General features: G+C 42.9%; 1 protein-coding gene across 11 annotated transcripts in view; it reads right to left on the bottom strand.

Annotated features, from left to right (window-relative positions):
* CALD1 (caldesmon 1) overlaps positions 1-25,065 on the bottom strand; it is a 279,725-nt gene that overhangs the window by 195,938 nt on the left and 58,722 nt on the right. For 7 of the 11 annotated variants that reach the window (XM_068947883.1, XM_068947917.1, XM_068947926.1 and 4 more), the window contains exon 1: positions 5,476-5,814. The exons of the other annotated variants lie outside the window; for them this stretch is intronic. The gene's annotated coding sequence lies outside the window, so the exon portion shown is untranslated. Of the gene's footprint in view, positions 1-5,475; positions 5,815-25,065 lie in introns of those variants that run through there. 11 annotated transcript variants of the gene reach the window in all.

Below are 25,065 nucleotides of genomic sequence, written 5' to 3'. Positions count from 1 at the left end.
AACCTTCTATGAGCTAAATTCCAAAGATTTTTTTTTCCATTTAAGGACATAAACCAGAAAACGTACAAACGGGTGGGTTCCACTTTGCCTCACACCCGCCACAGCAAGTCTCAAGGGAAATGCTCATTATTTGTATTCTGTACACAAGAGGGTGTGGAAACATGTAACGACATTTCCATTGCCCAAAAAACTTTCCTATTTTCCCTGCTGCAGCCTGTCCTGGCCTCAGGAGTTCCAATTTCAAATGATCTTGTCAGTGCGAAACTGGACAAGCTGATAAGGTTCAACAGCTTGGTTAGAGTTGTTTTTCTCCTGAGCTTATGACACTACTTCATAGCTTCAAGTAAAAGCTATCATCTTCCTCAGAGAGCGCTGATTTTTAGTGCGTGTGTGACAACTTTACAGAAAATTGTCTCAGATGAAGCAAGTGCAAACCCTACCTGCACCTACCAGTGCATTTTTAAATCAGTGCAGTTAAATCTGCAATCACCCAAGAAATTCCAGTCAAACATTTCAGCTTATTGTCAATACTGAGTCTATTCCGTTTTGCAATGTATTCACTGGGCTTCTGGGTTGCTATGCCTGTAAACTAGAAGAACAGTTAAATTCTAGTGGAACATATAATTTTGTAAACAAGCAAAAAACCTGATATAGTCTTGCTGGGAGATCAATCAGAAATAAGGATTAAGCCAGGGCTTAAACCTGACATTTCAGGATTGCAAATGCTTTGTAAGCACTAACGAACTAAGCCTCAGTAGCCCCATGGGCTAAATACAAAATGGCATGAATTATCCTTTACTTAAAGATACCGAAACAGACATGCAGACATTAAGTGAATCACCAGGTATTTATGACCACAGGAAACAAATTCAAAGAAGAAATGACTGCAGCGGTTTAAGATATGGCCTTCTTTTTCCTTTCTCTCTTCCCTCTACTTCCTCAATTATTTGCTCCTGCCCCCATTGCAAATCAGCAGAGCAGTTCACATGAGCAGAAGTTCCTGGCTTTGACGTCAATTCCCATGAAAACTATAGGCAGGATTTTCGGATCAGGAGGTCTCCCTGTGGCTCATGGGCAGAGGGGAAAAAGCAGATTCAAGGGGCAGGGAGGGGGAAAGAGGCAGCTGTTCGTAGTGGTGATGCCCGGCCAGAAGCAGAGGAGGTGGATACCCAGCTCAGAGCCTGCCCGCCTCACCGCCGGGGAGCTCTGCAAGAAGCAGGGGCTTGCAGCTGGGCACTACTGCAGCTGGATACACAGCCGTTGCTGCAAGACAAAAGCAGAAGTCAGGAGGTTTGCAAGTGAAAAAGTCCAGAAGGCTGCATTCCTCAGAGCCAACTAGTGATGTGCTGGGAGAGGGATGTGGTAGGGCCTGCGCTGCTAATTCTGATATCTATTTGGCAGCCGCGCTGCCAGTCCCACACCATTTATCAGCATTAAACACAGTTCCAAAGGAAAAGCACACGGAAAGAAGCACTTTCTTACTCAGGATGCAAACCATACAGCTAACATACCACGGCTAGCAGCTAATTGACAGTGTTACGTGCCCTAACCTTTTTGGCTAATCAAATCCCATTTAAAGAAAAGTAGGAGCACACTCGAGGGAATCTCAAATTATAATATACTGAGTGTCCCCAGTGGGCTTTGGCTAGCTGAACTATAGCAAAGCTTTAGGAAAGGCAAAAAGAAATTGTTATATAGTTGAACTGTTGCATGACCTCAGTGTTTCATCCAGAAAGGTCAAATCTAATCTGATCTTCAAATGCCTTTGAGTCAAATTTCAGCTTCAACTAAATCCTTTACAAACCGTTTGGAAGTATGCAACAGCTACAGCTTCTCACAAAGCACCAGCACCCAAAGAGTAAGTGACAGCATATAGATAGGTGACTTGTTTCCAGTATAGTTACACCGAAAATCCATTCTCACCAGATGGTGGGGAAAAGGAAAGGCTTGAAACCACCCCGGAGGTACAAACTGAACCAGCAAACCTGCCTTTGCACACGAACGTTACCGAAGGTGGGAGCTCTGCTAGGGAAGCAGCTTTCTTGTTACAAGCTGCCAGGGGGTAGTTACTAAGAAGAGACAATTTTTAAAGAATGAAAACCTACTTTGAAGATAGACTCTCACTCTTTGCAGTCGCAGGCCTGTCTGCCTCAGGCTTTGTACACCTGGAGCCCAATCCTGCAGACTCCCCATACCTCAAGCTCTCCTCAAAGGCAATGAAAGGTTCACCGGATTGCACTTTACGTTCTGCCCTGTTACCTTTTTTGGTGCTTTCTCTGACAGCCAAGAGAGTCCAGACAAGCACTGCAGATGGAGAGCTAATACTATGCTCTTGGCCTTCTCTTTCTTATGCATATATGGTTTCCTGCGTATGCAGTGATCAAATATACCAGGTCATACTCTTAGCAGATAGGAGTTAACACAACTCCACTGATCTTTAATACAAATTATAAGTCAGGCAACCAACAGAATAGGTTTTACAGAAGCAACTACTGATAAAGAGTACTTTAAACAGACCCAAAGCATTCAAATCCTATTTGTCCTCTAGGAGGGAAGTCCTGCAGGCTCTCACTCTTGGGAAGCAAAAGCCCTCCAAGAGAAGGGGCATTTTTAGGTTCCATGAGAGCAGGGCAGTTTTACATGTGACACAGCACAGACTCGGCACCAGGCAGGAAGGAAAAAGTGAACCAGTGTCAATGTTCACAGAAGAACAGGAGTTGCACTGCTTCGTCCCAGCCACACAAGCTACTCAAGGCCAGCAGCACCACAGCCACAACAATCTGGAGATGCTCTTACATGCACCAGTTGGGTAAGTTCTGGTGTTTGCTTGTCCAGCAGCTTTCAACTCCCTGCACCAGCAAACATGCACAACCAGTGCCCAGCCCCGCTTGCCCAGCTGGCCAAGTCTGATGCCTTCCAGCCCTGCTGCTGCACTGCTGCACCAGGCTGTGTAATGACAACCCCGAGAGGCAGAGCCACTCCAGCTGTACGCAGGGACAGGAAACTTGGAGGACTTTTAGCCAGGCTCTTGACAGAGTCTCCCTGGTGTCGGTCTCTTCATACAATGAAAGCTACCGTCCCAGTGGGCAGCTGACAAAAAGAGCCTTGCCCCATCTTTCCATTCTCCACACCTGCAGGGGGGTCCTAGAGGCACCAAGGGCACCAGTTACTGCCATTTTGCCCTCCTTTGGGTCCCCAGTACTCACTGGGGCATCTCGAGCGATTAGCAGTGCTGCCCCTAACCCCGTACGGGTCTGAACGGCTGCAGGCCAGCACTCCTCCATGCCACGCGTGGCCCGGCCCTGCGAACAAGACTTGGAGGAATCAGAAACCCTCTTGTCTTCATGCACTTTAATTTTCCTTCTAGAGCCAGCCAAAGGGACTTACAGCTCCCCCTCCCCTTTCCTTTTCAAATCAATTAGCTTTCAGTGTCCCTATTGCGCTCTGCATCACTGCTGGGCAAGAAACAAAACTACAAGGGAAGTTTCCCCTTCCTACGGCTGCTCTGTGTCAGAAACCTTCTGTGGGCGCACGGCACAGCAGTTGCGGAAACTCTCTTATTCTGCTAATACACGCTTACACTGCCCATCGTCAAAGTGTATCCAGACTACACTGAAGCGTATTCCGGCTCCTTACATCAGACCCTGCATTCGTTAATGACGGGATCGATTTCACCAAGACTAATCCCGTGAATGAAGGCTGTGGAACGGATGCCTTGCCACTGCAAGGCCACAACAAAGGGCAGTTTTCAGGAAACGCAAATGATGTCAGCTCTGTCTCCTGCTCACAGGCAACCTGTCCTGGGTTTCTCCCCCGCCGTCAGGATGGCCAGAACATTAGACGTTACGTTAACATGTGCAGCTTTGATTGACTAAGATACCTGCCTCATCAGGGAGCCTCACAAGGAAAGGTAGACTTGTATTTTCCTCAAATATGCTGAGAATAATCCTGTCCCACTTTGCCTTGAAGGCAATCTTAATTAAGCAAATGGACCGTTTACTTCCTTGAAGGATCATCCCGTTGTAACTTACGTCAAGACACAAGTCCATTTGATTCATTTTGGTGTACGCAGTTGTAGGATCCCATACCGTTTCGCAATTGCAGCAGAAAAAGGTAAGAAACTTGTTTACAGATGCAAACACTCGCACAGCAACCTACTGCTACATTTAATGAGAGAAGAAAAAGAACGGATGCAGGATCTCAGACCTCCTTGATGCCAAATCATACATGCACAGACATTCACAGTATGGGATCTAAAATAGACAAATTATAATAAAGACATTTTTCACAAAAGAAACACTCGGCCTCCTTATTTTCTTTGAGCTGCTGCCAAGGAGGGAATGTGTTATTTTAACAAATTATTCTCCTCTATGCCTTTTAGCAATAGAAACCTTCTCTGATAGGCAAAACGAGGGGAAAAAAAACTTCACACTGGCAATAAATACTCCACAAAAAAGTCATTTTATGAGAGTTATCCTGCCCATTCTTCCAAACAATACGTGAAGTAGGAGATAGGAGAATAATCACTCTCATAGCTGCCGGTTGGGTCGGTGCTTATTAGTTTGGTCAGTCTCTGCCTGCCTCCCTTGAACATCGATCTAGAGCTAACTCCATCCCTCCCTCTATGCTCCCAGCTCTTTCTCCGAGAGGTTCCTAGCTAGACAGACTATCACGCTACCGGCAGTCAGCCTCGCACGACGCTTTCAAACTGGCCGAGCATGTCAAAGGAGCTTGAAATAAAAGTCCGCTTGCTCCTTTCTGGAGCTGCAGCCTGACTGACACAAACGCAGACTGATACTTTCAAGAGCTCCGGTCCCACCTAAGTGCATTTTTTTCTTCCAGCAGGGAAGGCAACTTCACAAGAAACGTTCTGGCAATACGCAGCTGTGCATGCTGAAGGCTGAAAACAAAAACGGATGCCGTCTATTGTCAACAAAACTTCTATGAAAGGCTGCCATGACAGACATCTGCTTCAGCAAGTATCAGCTCGGCTATGTTAACCGGAGCTTTACTGTATCAGTTACACTGCCATTCCAGTTGCGCTGCCCTGGAAGCCCAGGTCTCAGGTTGCAAAATAAAAAGCAAATCACCAGCCATGAGCACACCCAAAACCTTTTTATTGCCTCTTTTTTTATTTTTTTAGAAGAATTAAAGACAGGACAAATAGGTTATAGCTCCGCTGACAAGCCGGCTCGGGGAGCTCAGGCGGAGCGGGACCCCAGGCTGGTGCTGGCTGCTGCCCGGCACCCCGAGTTGCAGCCTGCACCCCCCCGCCTCCGGCGCGCCATCTCCCTTGGTCCACGCTGAGCATCGGCTCGGGGGGCTGCGGGGAGAGGAGAGGGGGGGCACGGTATCCGACGCTCTCGGACTACTTCCACAGCTCGTTAGATTTAGCACGCTGCTTAATCGCTAGCCGTAACGCGAAGGCAGGCAGATCGCACCGCTCCCAAACCCACGCGTATCTTAAGCCCTTACCTCTGCGGCTGCAAAGTTTTCAGCTAGTAGGAAGGAAGTGAATAACCGGCTGCTTGGGCAGGAGCGCAGCGAGAAAGGCACACCAGCAGCCTCACACACAGCCCTATTCAATAAAACTACAGCCTTTCCTTGGCCCCTCCCAAAAGTCAATGCTAAGTGAATACATATCCCTTATGTTTACAATTGGCAGGCAGCGGTATGCATTGTCCTCAATTTATTCTAATAGGCAGCCAATGACTACGCGCAAGCCAAGGTGGGTTCAGCCTGCCTGCAGAGATGCCTGTCATTCCCTAGGCATGCTCAGGAAGCCACTCATCAGAAAACCAAGACCTAAAAAGCTCCGAAAATTCATGCAAGCTGCCAAAACTGTCTTGCTACATGCCCTTTTTTGGTTATCCTTAGCAGGGCCTCTGAAAGTAAATCCTCTGTCAGGAACAATCATAAGAAATGTTAATCTTGGAGAAAGAGGCTGTCTTGTTGAACACAAATGGAGCTTAAAAAAAGGAAACACACTGAATGGAAAGGGAGACGGTAAACGTATTTACTTTTTGCACCAGTTAAAAAAAAAAGTCAAATAAATAATTTCACTGCAGCTAAACTTCATTGTGCTTTTTTTAACGAGCACCACATGTAAAAGGGAACACAGGAACGCTCTGCTGTGCAAGCTCGACTCTGCAGAAAAAGAGACACCAGTAGGAAAGGCACATGAAAGATGAGTTGGCAGGCTTCACAGCCCATTTCCATTTCAAATAGTGCAACAGAAGTTACATATAGAACATCCGTGTTCTGAAATATAACATTAAAAGGGATTCAAAACTTTGACAGCGATCCATAGCGAGTTGGAGGAGTCAGATAAACAAGCTCGGTTTCTGGGTGTACAGCTATATATCTATATATTAAAACAGGCTCGTTTACTGTGAGGATGGCCGTACATATACTCCATATTCTGCCCGATACTTTTCACTGTCCTTCATTAACATGGATAAAGTAAGCTTAGATTCATTTTCATCGCAATGCTTTTTTTTTTTTTTTTTTGGCTTATTTCTCGTAGAATATCGAAAGAAACCTGCAGACTGATCACGGAGTGCTATTGTTAACTTTCCAAATTATGCAGGTAGCTTAAAAAAATGAAAGAACAAATGCAAACGGATGCTGGAAACAAATGAGCTGCATAAAATAATTAAGAAAGCATGAAAAGAAATGCAAAAATTAGCACTGCTGTGCATAGACCCTAACATGTACATGTATCAGCCAGTAAGCACGGCTAAAAGAGAAGTGCTGACTGCTCAAAGAGGACAGGATTCCAGACCAGGAGATATTCTGCAGATTCATATTTGACAATAATATACACAAAACCAGTTAGGGGGAAAATATGTGCAAGATGAATTTGCAGCTGAATGGGCTAAACTATTTTAATGCCTTTCTGGGTCTTTTTTTTTCTGGCCATTGGGCCCCATGGATTTAGTCACGTGTATAATGCAAAAAGGATTCAGTCCACAGACAGTAAACTAATCTTTATAACATGAAAAAAAATTAAACAAGGGCCAAAGCTAGGCAGATTTACACCAACCACAATTGCTCTACTGTCATTTTAAATTTCACAACTTTATTTGATGCAGTAAAAAATTGGTGTTTACTTTTGGAATTACACTTTTTTTTCTTTATTTTAACAATCCTTTGGAATCTTTTTCTAGTACCAGAGGTCTCCTGTGATGTTATTGTGATGTTTTTAAATATTAAATCTAAAATATACAGGATATATATAACTTTGTTAGCAGGATTTGCTAGACAAGGCAGAATAAACTGTTTTTCTCTGTCATTCCATTAACTATAGAAATTACTAGCCTATGTATCAATAGCCAAATGAAGAGAAGTAGGTGAAATTATTTAGGAGGAAATGATAAATGTATATTGATCCTAACATCTCCCAGATATTCAGAATGTAAAATATTTAAGAATACAGGCTAAGGAGCAAACAGAATTAAAAGATGCTCATGATCAAAGCAAGAAACTGAACATTAGAAGAACTCTTAACATTCTCTTTCCAGTATAGCCACTGACTCCTGCAATCTCAATGTCGGCTGAAAACAATTATGTTTTTTGAAAGAGATTTAACACAAGTTTTGGTGCTCCAAGCATTCTGAACTCCTTGTGTTCTAGGTCATTTTTCCAGTACATTTTTGCAAAAATACCAATTTTGTTTTGGTGAAATGACATCAGGAAAAGTAAAGTTTGCATCCTTCGAGATGTGCTAATTTTCACTTACAGGAACTTTTGAATTCCAAAGCTGAAAAATTCAAAACCCATGAAAAGGCATAGATTCCACAGCCTTCCTGGCATTTTTTTTTTTTTGAAAACCCGAGCTATTAATAACGTTGAATTATATTTCTAGCAGATGCCTCATTGCACAGCGTGACTAGGACTAACCTGTAGGTGCTTACAGTAAATACATAGTTAGAACATACCTAAACCCACAATTGTAGGAAATTAGGGAACTATCATGGCAGCTTTACCCTCATCACCAGGGCTGCTCTTCTAGCCATCCCTTCCACCTCGATCCTGACAGCCCCTCAACCATCAGGATGTGGAAAGAGACCCTCTTTGTTGCATCATACACAAAAGGAAACCTGTTGGGCTGAATCACCCACCTTCTGGTTACAAATATAAGGCAGAGGAAAACAATTGTACATGCAAAAATTAAACCCCACAACCAAGCACAATTTAATATTGATACCTTATCACAGTAAGCGAGGGCCCTGCAAGTGCTCATTGCTAAGTTCTTCAGCTTGAGTTATCTTCAGATAACTCGAGACAAAGGTGGGACTGCTTATGATAAGAGCCGAAGTGATTGTATGTGCAGGACTGTGAGAGTATTCTTGGAGGCCTAGGCGTGCAGTCCCTCCTCAGAAGAATCGTATTAGAAATACCTGGAAATCTCTGTCGAGACTGCGGCTCTCTAAGGTTTATCAATTTTTCCTACAAAATTTACAATCTAAAGCCGAGGTAAGTCTGCGGTCTAGAAAGTACACTATAAATCCTCCCCCAGGAGGCAGGTCTGGTTGCTGCATACAGTCACTCTGCAAAATTTGCATTTTGGCATTGCAAAGCCTTCAGGACCCTACAGGCAGCAGTGGCAAAAGAGGCCACTTGGATTATTGCTGTTTCAGTCATCTTAGTTCTTTCTCCCCAAAGCCAGCTGTGAGGGTAGAACTGTGCTCTCTGTCTGGGAAAAATGTTTGGGGTATGTGGAGAAGACTAATTTTTTTACTTTTCAAAATAAAGTCTCTTTTTATTATTGAGCTTCCTGATTTTTTTTCCCTTACTCGACTTGGCAGATGTGGTCATTACTGAGTAGTACCGAGTCACAGACCACCTCTGTCACTCCAACATCTTCAGCTACCATTTTAGATTCCAGAAACAGAGAGGAAACACATTCCCCATCTTTGCCCGTTCCCACAATCCAACAGAGGCACTGATCATCAGATGTGCCATGGGGAAATACGCTATTCTTCCAGTCTTTATCCAGCACGTTTGGCCATTATTTTACATGCCCGAATTCCAGCAGCTAATGATGAACCAAACCCTTCTAGCACTCAACGTGTATTTCCATTTTTAGAAAGGAGCTTCGAAGGCTCCCTAACTAGCAGGGATGCTCGGTGTTTAGGCTGGGAGACCAAAGCTCCACTTCGGAGAAACACAGTAGTGAGGTCTGTGCTAGGGGCCCCTGACCACGTTCCCTAGTGAAGAGACTGGAACAAAGGGGGAGGCCTCCCTCTGCACCAGGGGAATGAAGATGTGTCTGTCACTCAGGCCCACTGGCAAGCAAGCGGTCTTTATTTCCAGTCCTGATACCACTAACGAAGGTGTGACACACTGGAGTGCTGGCAGGGGTCACAGTTACAAAAGGTTATAATCCCGTTACACAGTAAGGGTCAGTATCCATTGAGTTCGGCAACTATGGTTATGGCAAAACACGGCTTTCACTCTAACACCCTCAGATCTGACAGGGCAGCACTTTCATCTGTGCAAGTTTGGCTTCCCTTTGCCTCACTCTTCCTGTAGCTATGCAGTGCAGCAGTTTATTGTAAATAAACGTTTTGCCACCCTTTGTCTTTGAGCAGGAAGGGGAGGGAAGGCAGCTGTAGTGCTTTTAACGGCAAAATATATTCCCCAGAAAGGCACGTGGCTGCACTCAGCAGGGGCAGGGCCTTGGTCCTGTTCCCTGTACACTCACTAGTGAGATAAAGTAGGTATCAAAAGGCTACATCTTCAGAAGAGAGGTAGGTCCCCTTTCCCTGGCAACATTAGACAAGCATCACTTGATTCTCACCGTATATTAGAACATACAACATGCGCGTTGAGCATCTCCAAGCACCCCTGAAATACAAGAAGGACCTGTGTCGTCCAGCACTTCCAGCCCCTCCAGAATATAAAGCGCTGACAAAAACGGAAGGTAATGATCCAAGTGGTTCAGAACAGGGGAACTGTTGAGATTACATGAGATGTTCAGTCTGAAAAGATCTTGTAGAAAGCGCTGTTATACAAAACAAGATAGGTGAGATTTGTGTTGCTTGCCTGAACAGGGAGGAAGAATGAGTAAGCCTCTATTGGCCCTGAAAGGACACAACTGCCATAGGGACTGGGATGGGTGAGAAGCAATACCCCACTACCCAGTGAAAAGTCAGCACGAGGAGCAGTCGAGGAGACGGACGCAGATCTCTGCTGATGGTCTGTGCCCTCCATACCCTGGCCAAACCCGAGACGATAGGTGGGGGCACCCTCTCCAGCAGGACTTGCTTTCTTTCTCCCTTGGTGCAAGAGAGCAGCATGCAGGAAATGTGCCGTGCACCCTGTGACAGCTCACACCTCCTCTCTTGCTCCAGGCCAGAGTGCAATGCAAGCCTGCCTCTCTGCACATTTTCTCATATCCCCTCACAATATAAAGAGAGTATAGTGTGCGTTCCCCCCACCCCAGCAGACATACTCTAAATCATGCTATGGCTATGCTGTTTCCACAGCTCATCGGAAATCACCCTAATCTTATATACAGAGGATACAGCACAGATGGTGGTGCTCACAGCTGCGTGTGTCTGACATGAAGGTGAGTAAGCTAAGATTTGTGAGCGAGCCACCCAGCTGGCAGGTCTGTCTGGGGAATTGCTCCGAAGTGCATGAGGGAGAAGCCCACACACAGTGAGCAGATTTGGTCATCCTTATGATTACCTCCTGGGTACAGACAAGCTGCTTCTATGTCAGAGAGGCAACCTTCTAGGAAAATGTTACATGGGCTATTTCAGGCAGCATCTTTTGGCCTTGAACAGCACAATCCATAGGACTTCACAATCACCAGTGCGTTCAAAGAGGGTGTAAAAGCTACTACAAAAGAGAGCCATCTGAGAAACATGAGTGTGTCTTCAAACTTAGGGATGTGTACAGTACAATGCCAGTCAGCAAGAAATAAGAAGCCAATGCTGCTTAGACACAGTAAAAAGGAGTTACACACTATCTAGTATGTAGATACCAAGCAGGATGTGCATCTTGCTTAACACAGGTGCCTGTCTACATGAGTATCCCTAGGAGTCCTGTATACCCAGTGGAAGGGCTGGACCTCTCCAAAGGGCCATTCACATCATCAATGCTTGCAGGTCTGGAAGAGATCCACTAACAAATAGGGAGCCCAAAGCACCAAGCCCCTTCTGAAGTGCCACCAAATCCCCATGGCGTCAAGGACGGTGTTTTCTTTCCTTCCTGAGAGGCACTATGTTCTGGATGCTAACAAAAGCAATAAAAGACAAGACCAGTAGATCCCATTTAAGGCACAGCAATCAAGAACAGTGTTTACAGACCAGGTCATGTTAACCAAACAAGGAATGGAGGGTGGAAGATGATACCAGCTGCAGCTTGCTTAAAGGTTTTGAGAGTGAAGAGACCCCCCTGGGTATGAGGAAGCAAGTCTGATCCCTCCACCCTGACAGTAGGGATCTGTCCAAATTTTCCAAGAAGAGCACTCCCTCACCTTGGATTTAAGGAATGAAAAGGTATGCATATAATTATATATCACTCATTCATTTTGGTAATAGAGTATCTGCTTGTTTCTGCCAAGCACGGAATTTTTATTTTTCTTGGTTTAGCTGCCTATACACATGCAAGACATATTTATCAGTCAAAAAAATAGTCAAAAAAGGGAACCAAAACCTGCTGGAAAGAAACATTTTACTCACAATAGTAAGAAGAATTAATCATGGGCACAGTGACTTCACCTTACTAAAAACAGTGTAATGGCACAAATTCCAAAGAAAACAACATACCTGCACATTTCTAGTATGAAACTAAGCCTAGCTGCAAGTACACAGTGCCCCCCGAAGAACGGAGACCTCACAGCACCTTTGCTCATTAGCAGAGGGAAAGAGAAAAGTTCTTCTGGATTGCTTTGGGGAGCAGGACTTTTTTTTCCTTTACCCTTGCTCTGCAGGCTAACATATGGTAAGAGAACTCTGCCCTTGGGGATGCTCTCTTTCCTGAAGGGCATGCCCACTTCTCTCACAGAGAGTACAAACTATGAACAACAGATGTGTATCTTTTTCCAAACACCCATTTTCCGTTACCAGCCATGAAAAATTATGTGCAATGAAATTAGCAATGTTCAGAAAATTTGAGTACATGCTCTGTTTGTCCTGATTTGAGAAAAATTAATGAGCTTGCTCAAAACAATTGCACTGTGTATGCTCCTTCTTTGCAAAACTGGCTTTATTTTGAGTACTGTTTTCCAGGCAGAAAAGATGATGCCATCATTTACTTTTGCAACCAAGTTACAAATTGCACAGCTGCTAGTAGGGGCATTCTGAGGGTGAGGCATACTCCTTGGCCTTGATTCTCCTCTTACTTAGACTAGGGTAAACCAAGTGTCAGCCTAAAAAAACCAGTATTGTCTGACGTATCCCATTGTTACAGCAGTATGAGAACCAGGCCCTTTGTCCTCTGATGCTAATAAACTATTCAGCTTCAGCAGTTTGGCTCAGGCAACGAGCAAAGGTTAGATCTCGGCCATTAACTTGGACTCAAATGAAAAACATGACTTTAGTGGGCAAAGTCCATTTAAGTCCCACACATGCCCATGTTTGCAAACAAAGCTTTTGACCCTCACTTAGGTGTCCCATACAGCTCTGGCTACTGTAACAGAGTTCAACACTTGCAGCTGCTTCTCCATGGCCATGCCCTTAGGGATGGCAAGGCATGGTAGAAAGCAAGGCCTCTCAGGCAGCTGAAGGCAGTGCTTACTCAACACAATCCAGCAGAGACAACTGGTAGGCTGCTGGCAAGAATACCTGATTCCCCTGGTATTTGCCTTACATAGTGACTGTATTACTGTCCCCATTTTACCCATGTGGCACATGCATAAGAGGAAGAGCTTGAACACAGTCACTGCTTTCCATCCTGTTCATGCTAAATGTCTTATTGTCATACATATATCTGTATGTTCCCATGACCATGAAACCCCAGTTCAGATCCCACTGCACACCTATAAAGAGAAAAAGGCCACACTGTAACAGGCTTAAGCTCCGAACAGGTAAAACCAAGAGTGATAAAGCAAGGAATATGGCTCCCTTTTTATGGATGGGAACCGAGGTACACAAGGGCTAGAGCTTGGTTCCATGTAGATATTCAGTCAGCTCTTAGTTAGGCACTTAAGTTCCTCAACAGTTAAGCACCTATGTGGATCTGGCTTTCAGGAACTCCCATAACATCATACCATCAGCGTCTGACAGAGCCAAGAAGGGAACCCAGGAGTTCTCCATCTCGATCTGATCCCCATCGAGATGAGACCTCCCTCCGGAGAAAGGAAGCTTGCTGAAAGACTGGCTGCGTGGGGCAGCTCACGCAAGGCTGCCAGCACCTACCTTCATTCATAGCAAAGGAAGCTGGGGGAGTTAGAGAGCTGGAAAGAGGGCAAGGAGGGAGTGTGTTTGACAGGTAGGAAGAAGCTGTGGTACTGTACAGGGCGTTGAGAAGGTAGAAGGGTGAAGGGTAAAGACTGAAAAAAAAGACTTGTCAGATACCTCAGCAGCCACAGCACTAAGTAGAATGAAAGGGTGAAGACTTGGGGGTGCAAGGGAACACAGCTGTTTTCACACTCCTGTTGCCATTATATCCAGACTGGTATATCTGCACTGTCCCAGATCAGAAAGAATTCACTAGGTAAGGCTTTGTGCTGTGCTCTGAGCATGCTCACACTGTGCAAGTGCTACAGGCGCTAATGAACAAGTTGTTTAAAATAAGATCTCCAGGGCACTGCGTCACACACTGTTAACTTGTGTAATGCAATAATAGAGCCACAGTTAGGAGCCAGTTAAAGTCAACTGTAGCTGTGTCAAGGTAACACAGCAGTTTTTGTGAAAGGAATTACAGATTTTAATCAAAATATATCTTTCTTCAATCTTCCGGCCATGCAAGCCCTCTGGACAGACGTTCTTTGCCATTTGGCTGGAAAAGCCAAATTTCTGGTACCACCAGTGACAAGGAAGCTATAGGAAAGAAGTAGGTACAGCAGGCAGAGTCTCGACAGCATTGCAGTGTGTTGCCTGTCTCAGGCACTTTGCTAAGCCAAAAGCTCTGTCTGGCCTTTGGTTTATCGAGAAGAGTGAAGAGGAACAAGAATAATGTCTGCTTCAAAAGAAGATGAAGCAAACGAAGAAACATTAGCAACGACTTCCCTAACACCATAGACCAAGTTTAAGAATTGGATTTAGGACCACACAAAGCCCCTAACATTCATGTAGCAACACGTACACTGCCAAGTGGTCTTGTCCCAAAGCTGTGAAAGGGGTCACTGAAAGGATGACTATTTCTATTGCAACGTTGCCTAATAATCTCCATCAGGAGTTCAAAAAGCGGTCCCTCCGTTTACGCTGCAGCGGCAGGTTGAGGGATACACCCAAGTGGGATCTCCAGGTACACAGCAATCACTCTTGCACAGGCACGACTCCCCACCAGCCTCACCCCTAACATGAGCTGCTATGAGAGATGGGGCACATTGCAAGCACAGCGGAATGTCCTTCCCTGCCCCCTCTCATAGGGAGAGAGGGGTTGTGGTTTTTTGCTAACTATCCAGCATGAGACTTGCTCCTTTCCAAATCCAGACACACCCAGCTTCCTCTTAAGAGTTCTGGGTAATGTCTTGTGACAGGCAATTTCCTGTAGCAGCGTCATTTAAATTAAAACAAATATTTATGAAATCAAAAAACAGAATCAAAACACACCCTCCATGCTACACATTTTGAAATTACATTTCATTTTACATTTTCTATCCTCTTATATTTCCAGCAAATCTCAATTGTGACTACTGACAAAGTAGCATGACAAAATTTTTCAAAGGGAAACTGTCAGGGGAAGCTGGAGCTTTGAACTACAGACAGCTATGCTATTTGTCTATATAAGCTAAATCACTGGCATAACACATGATGAGGTAACTAAAGAAGTATACAGGAAAGAGGAGTAACAGCTAATATGTTTCTCACAGTTCCAGTCTCCAGTTCCTCTGCATTTCAAAATGACTTTGCTTCCAAGAGATTAAATCTCTTCACTATGCTATGCATGTACTATAGCCCAAGTTTATCATAAAATTGAGGCTGATGCAGAATGTCGCTTGCTGCTTTGAGCACATTATATGAAATCTGCTTTGGCCTGCACTTTGGTCTGAAGATGGAATTGAAAGTACTAGCTTTAATCCTCTACGCAGCGGCCATGCTTACCTGAAAAATTGCTTTGTGACCTTCTGCCTTTTTTTTGGATCAGCGTTCATCAAGCGCGCACTAAAATATCTGATCTCTTCAGTGGCTTCAATTGCACTTTGTCCCTTCCTTTTCTAGGATGACTTGAGCGTACTTTGTGATAAGTTCTGATCCTGAAGTTTAGTGTAGCCTTCAACATACTGATATTTGCTTTTTATCCTGTTGTTAAAGATAGATCAAAATCACAAAAAGTCAGATCGTCTCTTAACTGTTCCTTCAAGAGTAATTCACAGCAATTGAGCATCCAGTGTCAGCTGGGTGGAGTGCACTGATATCAAATAAAAAATATGCTGTGCTAGGAGAGTACTTTCATCTTTCCCCACTCAGTTCTTTGTATTTATATTTGAGGTCCTTTTTTAAGTGCTCATCATGATCTTCCTCCAGTTCTGTTACAGGAAGAATGGAAATGTGATACTAATGTAATGTTCCAACTGGGTTTCAGGAATTCTTTTGTAAGTCGTGGTATCTCATGAGATGTCAGACAACCCATATAACGTAAGGGAACACTGTAATACTCCTATGCCTTTTTGCAGTGGTAATTGTGGACACAAGAATTACTTCCAAATACTTTGAATAACTGCTGTAAGGAAGTGCTGCTTATCTTCTTTAGCAACATCAATGGGAACAAAGTAATTTAAGCAGGTCACAGATTTCCATGGGTATAAAACATGTTTTTTGTCATCGTACAGGCTCTGTAGTACTGGATTTCTGTTTAATGTTTTACCAGAAAAGATTAGCAGAGGGATGCCCCTGCGATACACATGTTCAGAGTATCCCTCTCAATGTAGATCTTCCCCTAGCTTGGCTCAAAAAAAATAGGGGTCTTAGGACCTAAAACTCGCAAAGAAATAGTCTTTGAAAACTCATACTTTTTCATCATTAAAGACCGAAAAGCCACATCTTTATGAACATTTGGCTAGGCATTCATTAGATTTTTACCATACAGAAAATAACTAATTCCTGCCTGAAACACTCTTGACTATCATATGCTACCCTTTATCAAACTAGCACCATTACCACATTCTTCTCATTTCTAATACTCAGGCTTACAAGCCATTAGAGCAATCCCCAGTGTTGCAAGTTTAGATACCAATGATCTAAACCAGTCCCTAGCAGCTTATGCTTAATGTCTTTATTATTTTCAGTCATAGAGATAAATTCCATAAACAAAAAATAATGGATGAACAACTTCTTTAAACAACAAGCACAAACATGGAAAGAATTATGCTCGCCTTTACAAAAGTCTCATCATTACCATTAAATGTTTAAGGGTAAAGGAAAGGGACCTCTCCTTGCCAGCATCTTCCACATACAATATTATAACCAAGAAGTTAAACATCCATGCATCACGAGTCAGAGTAGCTTCTGAGTGTCAGCATGTGCAAATGCATTCCTAACTAATAGCTATTGTTTGCATTTGTTAGAAAAAATATCATATGCTCTTGACTCTTTCCAGAACTTAACATGCCATAACACCACAAGCAAAAAATTATCAGAGTTGATAGGCTTTCTAAGAAGCAGCCTTTGTTTTTAAGGAGGCTTCAAAGTGATCATGGGTCAGAAACACTTTCCTGCCTTTGGTTGCAATCTTTTAGTGTTCAAAGAAAGTCTCAAATACTCCATATTTGACTGGACTGACACTTGGCTTATTTAACTTAGCCTTTGAAAAGTTATATGCAATTGAATGCTTCCTCAGAATGACAAGGTGTTTCCTTATAGAAGTCCTTGAAATGAAAATTTCAAAGAAACATACAGCTTGCCCAAGTCCCTGCAAAGTCTGATTGGTCACATTTCTCATTTCTGATCATATCATAGATAAATTCACCAGTCTTCAAGCTAGATACCAGACTCATCTTAGACAGACCCTAGACAAGAAAACAAAGCAATTGCATTGCTGGTGACATAAATAGGCCACGGGGTAGCTATGCACATCATAAGTTTTGAAAATATTGTCATCTTGGCTCCAGGATATGTCAGGAGCTCATAAAAATCACACTGAGAGGATTTGCTGATTTCTCCTCAGCCCCCACAATCAGGGTTTATGCCTCAGCTTGCACAGCACTCGGCTGCAGAATCCCACAGGCGTTCATTGTGCTCCACGTCTGTCTGAAGCCACGAAGAGCTGTTGTGAAATACCAGCAAGGGAAATGCAAGAAGTGCAAAGAAGCCATACTCCCCCTCTCAACAGGCGTGACGTCAAAGTTAACTCAACGTTAAATAACATATCCACAATGCCATGAATGGACAAAATGCTATTCAAACGCTTATCTGAGCTAGTCAAAGCCCCAAATGCCAGTTCCTGGGGGAATTCCAACATTTCAAAGCTTTCCTTGAGTTCATTATTTAATTGAAAGGAAGAATAAAAATTTCCAATTAAAGGAAATTTCAAAAGTTCTTCCTCTTGACAATATCAAAGGAATTCCTTTCTAATTCCTCACTACACTTTTTATTTAAGTATCAGAAATTATGATAAATACCAGAACAAAGCATTTCATTTGTGTTCAAAATTTCTTCAACAATGTTTAATCAAAAAGAGCCAAAAATCAATATATTTCTGTGAATTCTTTAGCCTCATAGAATCTATAAAAAGTGATTCCACTGAAAAATTTTAGCTTCAGCAGAAATACTATTCCTTGTTTACTACCACAGTCTCTTTCTGAAGCCATAAAAGACATGTGAAGTAGCACAAACACAGAGAAGTATGCAGAAAAGTGTTCAGCAGTTCAGTGACCAATTTCCCCATTATTTTTTCAAATTATCTTCCAGATTAGTTGTGACTGATCATAAAAATCATATGGTATGAGTTCTGGCTCATAGACATCGTCTCATATGCTCAGAAGGATTAGTAAAAAGACGTTTTGATTCATTTTCTTCAAGGGAGAAAATATTTTTATGATCTTTCGTCCAAATTCAATCAGAAAAACATAGATTGGTGGTACATACTGCAACAGTATGGGGAGTTGGAGTGCTTATTGTTTCAGGCCCAGGCCACCCAAGATTTGAGAGGGTTTGGCAGCTTTCAGAATATATCATATGAGCAACTGGTGAAAACAGACAAACGAACAAAACAAAAACAACCCAGATGGCTGCATTTCCCTCAGTTACAAGGCAATGCCATCAGAGAGGCCTTTTCTCACACAAGAATTTTGATTTTAAAAAGGTCAGATATTTTAAAAATGTCCATCTTTCATAAAGTCTTTACACTTTCTTTTAATCAAAAGGTTTTCCTCATAACATTTTCTATAAATGACTAAGTGAATTCTGTAGAACGTTTCAAAGAAAAATGACCTCACAAGATTTCTCTCCAGTCTCTTTTTCCTTTTTTTTCTACAAAATATAAACATCAGATGCAAGAACATGCAGAGGCAGAAAGCACGTGATGTGCCGGCCTCATCCAGGTACTTGGACAATGCAGTCAAGCAACTAGACATTGAAACTTCTGGTATCACTGGATTTTCTGTGGCTTGTTAATGTTTACCTTTTTTCTGTTATTACAGGGTTATTCATTTTAGCTGTATTTTATTCCCCTTGATTCATTCGTAACAGAAAAATCATAAGCATCAAGAAAAGTATGGGTAAGGAGTCCATCTTTTTTCATTATATTCCCTGATAATAACCATTGTAACTTCCAAGTCCAATTTGCTTCCTTAGCTTCCACTTGGCTTTAGGGCATCCTCCCTGTTTAAGGTCATATATCCATCCTTTTGTGCCATGACGTTACTATCCCAAATCCGTATGCAGGCCAGTCCTTGTGTGGGTACAAACCTGGAGTATGGCACCACCAATGGAGAGTGAGGAGGGTGGCATTTTGAATCGGAGTTAAGACTCTAGAATACAGCCACATGCCACAAGCTATGTATTACCCATATCTATCCCTTCTGATATGCAGATTTACCCATTCCTGATTGTTTCAGAACAGTGCTGATAACTTCTGTTCAATGCTGCTTTCCAGCAAACACCATTACAGATGCCTCCATGCCTTTTTTTTCTCTGAAAAAAGAACTTACCCAAACTGTATAACACAGTTCATAGACATAGTTCGTCTGCACGTTCATAGACGTACTCTCTAAACTGAGTTTCCTCACCTTCCCTGGCTTTATAGCCTGTAAACATTCCCAAGCAATCGCTCTCTATGGAGAGAGGAACATCAGGGTCCTCATTGTCTCTCTGAGTCATTCCTAATCTTTGTTTAGCTTGTATGGCAGTCAGGGATATTAAGTTTACATGTAATAAGACCAGGGGATGCATGGATGGAAAAAAGACATTTAGAAAACCTTAGCACCTGCTAAGGCTGCAGAGGACATCTAGATTATTGATATTAAATGATTTTCCACCCATTATGTTACAGTTACGATGTGTGCAGCATGGGCAGAGGAGGTAATGTGGGATTTATGGGAAGGCAGATGATGGGTGCAGATGGCCCCATCATTAAGTCTTGATAAAACACTAACAGTTGTCAAGAGCCGTTGTCCTTCTATCTCAGCCCGAAAGAATCTGCTGGCCTGGAGCCCTTGACTCAGTAAAGATGATGCTCAACAGGAAGAGGTGCAGGCTGAGCATGATCAATCCCAGTAGGAAGCAAGAAAAAAAAAAAAAGCTGTGAAAAGAGACACCAACACACAAAAGAGCAGAAACCAACAGAAATCAGGACTAAGAGGGAGGAAGAAAGGAGGAGTCCAGACTCCAGACAGTCCAGACTGTGTGCAGTATCCAGACAGTGGTTTAAAAGTGCCCTTGCAACATCTCCACATTGCTTGCTTTCACCATGCATCATGAAGTCCCCACAAGGCAAAACAATAGTCCAAGAAAATGAATGAGAGTAGAGCTCTGGAGATAGTACAAACTAGATAGATGAGTTCATACAAAATCTGAGTGAACTGAGTGACAGAGTCCTAGTTGCCCACAGAAGGGAACCAGAGATGAATCATGAAACCCAGAAACTTGCTGAAAGGCCATGTGTACACACATGACCCAACAAATCTGAACATCACCCAGGCTCAACAAGTTTAAAGGTCAAAGGGGCTGCTAAGGCTCAATATAGCAGCTAAGTGTGCATCCCATTCAATGGGAGAGGCCCATTAAAGGACGTAGCTCAATTGCTCAAAACTAATTAGCAATACAATATAGTTTCATACAGCATCTCCAGTGGGTACAAGAAAACCCTTACAAATATAGCATTTTACACCTAATAAATAAAAGGAATAAATCAATTAAGTCAGACACAATTTCCAACTCTCTCTTTTTTAATACATTTTAGCTCTACTTGTTAAAGTGCATAAAAATGCAGTATTTTATTGCCACCTGTCATTCCTTCTGTCATCACTACTGAGCCACCATCTGCCTGTCTCTCTCCCCAGAGGTGCAAAGCCTTCGCCTAAACCATTTAAAAGTGCACAGCTCTGCTTCTTTTATGTTGCAGGCTTCCTCTAGGCAATGCAAACACCTGATGGATCCTTTCAGCCCAACCTGGATCAAGCATAGTCTGTGTACAGCCCTGTTGCAAAAGAGATTTAAGAAGCACTGGGCCTCAGACACATCTCCTTGATCACTATAGTCCTCGATGAGGTGTCAGGCTCTTCAGACTTCATGCCTAGCCAAAGCCCATTTGCTCACAAATCACTTCTACCTAGTGAATATTTACTGCCTAGAGAAGAGCAGCAGATCCTACAGCCAGCAGGCTTTGCTCAGCCAAGTAAACAGACAAGGTCGGGGAAGGGGCTCTGTCCCCCAGAAAAGCCTTTGTGCTCCCCAAATGCAGTTACTGTAAAGTTCATATTTAACAAGGAGTGTCTAAGGCTACGAAGGGATACTGATATGTTATATGCACAAAATATGCATTCAGTGGGAATACGTACAGAAGTGCAATTCTCAGATGATTTATCACTTCACTCAGCAGAACTCTTAAGGTTAAATTTGTGTTTCAATTTAATATTTTTGGCTTCCTCTGTATTACAGCAAAAGTAAACCTCTCCCAGTACTGTCTTGCAGTATGGATGAGCTGAGTCCAGTCCCGGCTATAATTGGTTTGGAAAAGTATGGAAAGAAAAACTGTGTCCTGAATCAGGGGAGCAAAGACTTAAACCAGTCTCTCCCCCATCCCAGTACCTTAGCAACCCAGCTTGTCTCCCTCAAGCAGCACTTTTAGCCAAAATGGAAGCACTCCAAAATTCTGGTGCAATATTGTTTTGTGCTGCTAGAGCCCAGTATAAAACCAGAGGGGGGCAACAGGGTCAGAACTATTATACATTTAGACTGTGTAGTGTAGCATATGATTTATTTTTTTAAAACAATAGCTATTTTCTTGCTCCACAGACACTGATCGCTCAGCTCCAGACACCTATTCTGTGAGTTTGACACATGTTGCGAGCTGTTTATGCTGGTCACATCCTCTGTGTAAAACTTTTATGACTTTTTTAGCTTTTTATTGTTACGTATTTGGCTATCGTAGCGCCTGAGTGTGGCTGGCCCACCTTAGGCAGTGTAAATCAAGTGGGACAGTAGTGAGTGATGAAGGATTTTATAACTCTGAGGAGCTGGCTGAACTCTTTCCCTGTTGTTTTAAGACATTCATATCGCCTCTTCTAAAGGTGTGGAATATTCCTAAGTGAAATGGAGAGCTGGATTTTTGTCTTCCTCTACCCTCTTTGTCTGGAGTCTCCTGAGGTTATTTTCAGCTTTAACTCTTTCTTTGAAAAACATACACACAAACATGACAACTGCTAAGAATACTCAGGCCAAGTTTCTGGAGACAGCACACTGCTTCTTGTGTTAAATCAACAGCAAATGCAGGTTTTTCAAGCTCACTCTCATTCTGAAACCCACTTTGATGAGAGTCTGTGATTCATAGAACAGTTCAGGTGGTCTCCCATCCAGATACCTGCCACACTGAAGCCTTGTTTGGCTTCTAAGAGAAGGTACCTTCAAGCCCAGTAAGGCAAACACTAGCTCTCCAAACATATTTAATTTTATTGTGTCCCATTCACCATTTTTCATCCTCTTACTATACTTGCTCCTCCTTCTGTCATAGTCAGGCCTACTAATACCCATTGCAGACCCCAACAGGACTCCCTCCTGTGCATGGAGCTGACTGGAGCTACATACCACACAGCTAGCAGGACCTCATTTATGGATTCAAACTTCTCTAGGGCAGCATCCAGGGCCTGCAGGGAGCCATCCTGTGGAGACTCAGGAAATTTCATTTTAAAATGAAAAGGGCCTGTACTCAGATATCGCAAAGGAAAGGCAAACCAAATGTAGTCTCCATTTGAGTCCACAGAGCCTGAAACAATTCTTTCAATTATTGAAAACGTATCCTATTAATAAAAATTACATTATTTCTTCTACTCTGTACCAACAACCTTATTACATCTCCTACTGCTATCCACTCCATCAAAGAACTGACTTGTTGAACCATCTTATTTTAGTGCCTTGAATATATAGCACTGAGAAAAATAACTGTCTAGAAAAGAGGAGGCATACTAGGAGTAGGGGAGGGTATGAAACCCCTAAGGTGATTTCAAGCTCCATTGAATTCAGGGATCTGCTGAATCCAGGATAGGCCAACGCAAACCTTTCTAAGCTGAAAGAGGTACAAATTTTGGTGAGCAACAGTTTCTGCACGGCTACCATGTTCTCTGAGTGGATGCACATCTACTACTGTGCAGGTTGTGCTGTGAGGCCCAGAATCCAGTTTCTCACACCACACTCTTCTCCCTTATTATGGAGTAAATTGGGAAGGCTGGTACCTGCATCAGTCTGTCAGTGGTCCATCAATGTATTACGACTGATTTTAAAACAGTTCCTTTTGAAAGTGAGAGTTGTACAGATAACGAAAAAAAAGTGAAACAGAATCAAGAGGGAAGCCTTCATCGGGGCTTGAAGATATTTGCAGAACCTGATCCTGCAGATGGTTACCTCTTCTTACATTCTCCTGTGCTCTTAAAGAGAGAGAATCACTATATCTCTATGCAAACATTCATTGAGCTCAAAAGTGTCAGAGGAAGAAAGCCACACATTCTTCATGCAGTGGTAGAAATAACTAGGAAAGCTCTGATATTTAGCAACGTCTGTGCCTCTCGCTCCTATAATTTGAGTATTTTGGCAAAACTGGGTCATTGTTTTCTTACTCTTCTCTTTCCCAGTTCATATGCACTAGGGATTTTGCACATCCAGTTCCTGTGAATAATCTTCTGCTTGTTGTTGTAACCCTTCATGTGTCTCTAAATTCTTTCATTCACTCTTGCTAACCTAATTCTTCCAGATGTTTGGGAGGTTTTGCATTCTGGCAAGAGGGACTACTACAAAAGGGGCAATCATAAATCTTGTGGGCTTTTTCCCTTCTTTTTTGTGTCAAACCAGTTGTTGGGATCTTAATCTCTTTGGCTTCAATTTTCATTTCACAGTTTTGGGTAATATTGCACCATGGAAATAATTGCTTAAAAGGCTTAAGCCCTTCACCCCTTACAAAATAACAAGCCCTCTTTATTTTTAATTAGAAGAATAATGGAACCTTTATGAGTCTTCAAACAGTCTAAAAATTCCCAGAAGAAACTGTGCTAGAAAAATGGCCACCATGGCACTTTGCAGAGAATTATGTCATCTTCTGTGGCCAAGAAGAGAAAGAAGCAAGAGGAGAAGCAGGGCAGCAGAGAGCTCCATTGGACTCCCAGGCAAATAAAATACTTGACCCCTCCACTGTACCCCAGGATCTCTTGTCCTCTCTAACAGCTGCCCCCTCACCCTCAATTTATTGCCTGGTAGCAAAGGGGAAGAGGATGGGAGGAAAGGAGACTGCCGAGAGGAGGGCAGGAGAGCGGCCTGGGACTTTCTCTTTTCCCCTCCCTTTCTTGAGATTCACAGACAGGAGCTAAAGGGGTTGAAACTGCAGCCCACTAACAGAAGCGTGGGACAAAGTCCCTCTCAGTATCTTTCTGGAGGTAGAAAGGTCTAACCAAGGAGAACACCAAGTCTTTGAAAATAATTCCAGTGACTGAGCAAAATCAGCGAATCAAAGCTAACGTTTTTAGACATTTTACATGCTGCTTCAAAGAAAATCTCTTTGCAGAATCCTGAGTATGAAGTATTTCCCCTAGCAAAGGTGGAAGGTACCCTTTGAAAATGTATATAGTTATACTGATTTATTGATTTTTTGTGTTTTTATTTCCTTAAATCAACTAGCTTGTTAATTCTACTCTTAGTTTTGCATTTCATGCAAAAATAGAATTTTGGTGGCAAATGCAGCTTGTGCAAGGTGGATGGGAACACAGAGAAAAACAAGCCACCTATGGCTTTACAGTTCTGTGCCAGTGGCAGCTGCGCATCTAGTTCATAGATTCACATAATATTTTCCATTACAGGACACCCCTCTCAGTAGCTTGTAATTTTATTCAACATTAACTGTTTGGGCAGAAGCCTCTCCTGCTACATGTTTGTTTCATGCTTTTAAGTGCTTTAGTAAAAATTGTTTCAGCTGTTTCTAAAACTGAGGGGAAAACATGTAAGAACTTTTTCATGCAGTCCAAAAAACTGCTTCACTGAGATGCTCCAGGCTTTGCAGCAGAAGTTTCACATTTGATAGGAAGACCAGCTCTGCACCACGGCTTTTGCCATCCACATGCAGAATTGCCCCAATTTAACTCACTCAGTCTTGCAGATAGGTTCTTTGTTAGAACCATGCTCCAGTAGTTGAACTTGACTACACACAGCAGTTTTTCCTGATTGCATAAGTGAAAGATGAAGGGAGCATATGATCCATAACCAGTGTTGCTAAACAAAACACAGCTTCTGACAACCTGGCCTGAGT

This window comes from Struthio camelus, chromosome 1 (assembly GCF_040807025.1).
Source record: "Struthio camelus isolate bStrCam1 chromosome 1, bStrCam1.hap1, whole genome shotgun sequence".
NCBI classification, from domain to species: Eukaryota; Metazoa; Chordata; class Aves; order Struthioniformes; family Struthionidae; genus Struthio; species Struthio camelus.
The sequence above is the reverse complement of the archived record's forward strand: the minus strand, read 5'-3'. Positions and strand labels throughout refer to the sequence as shown.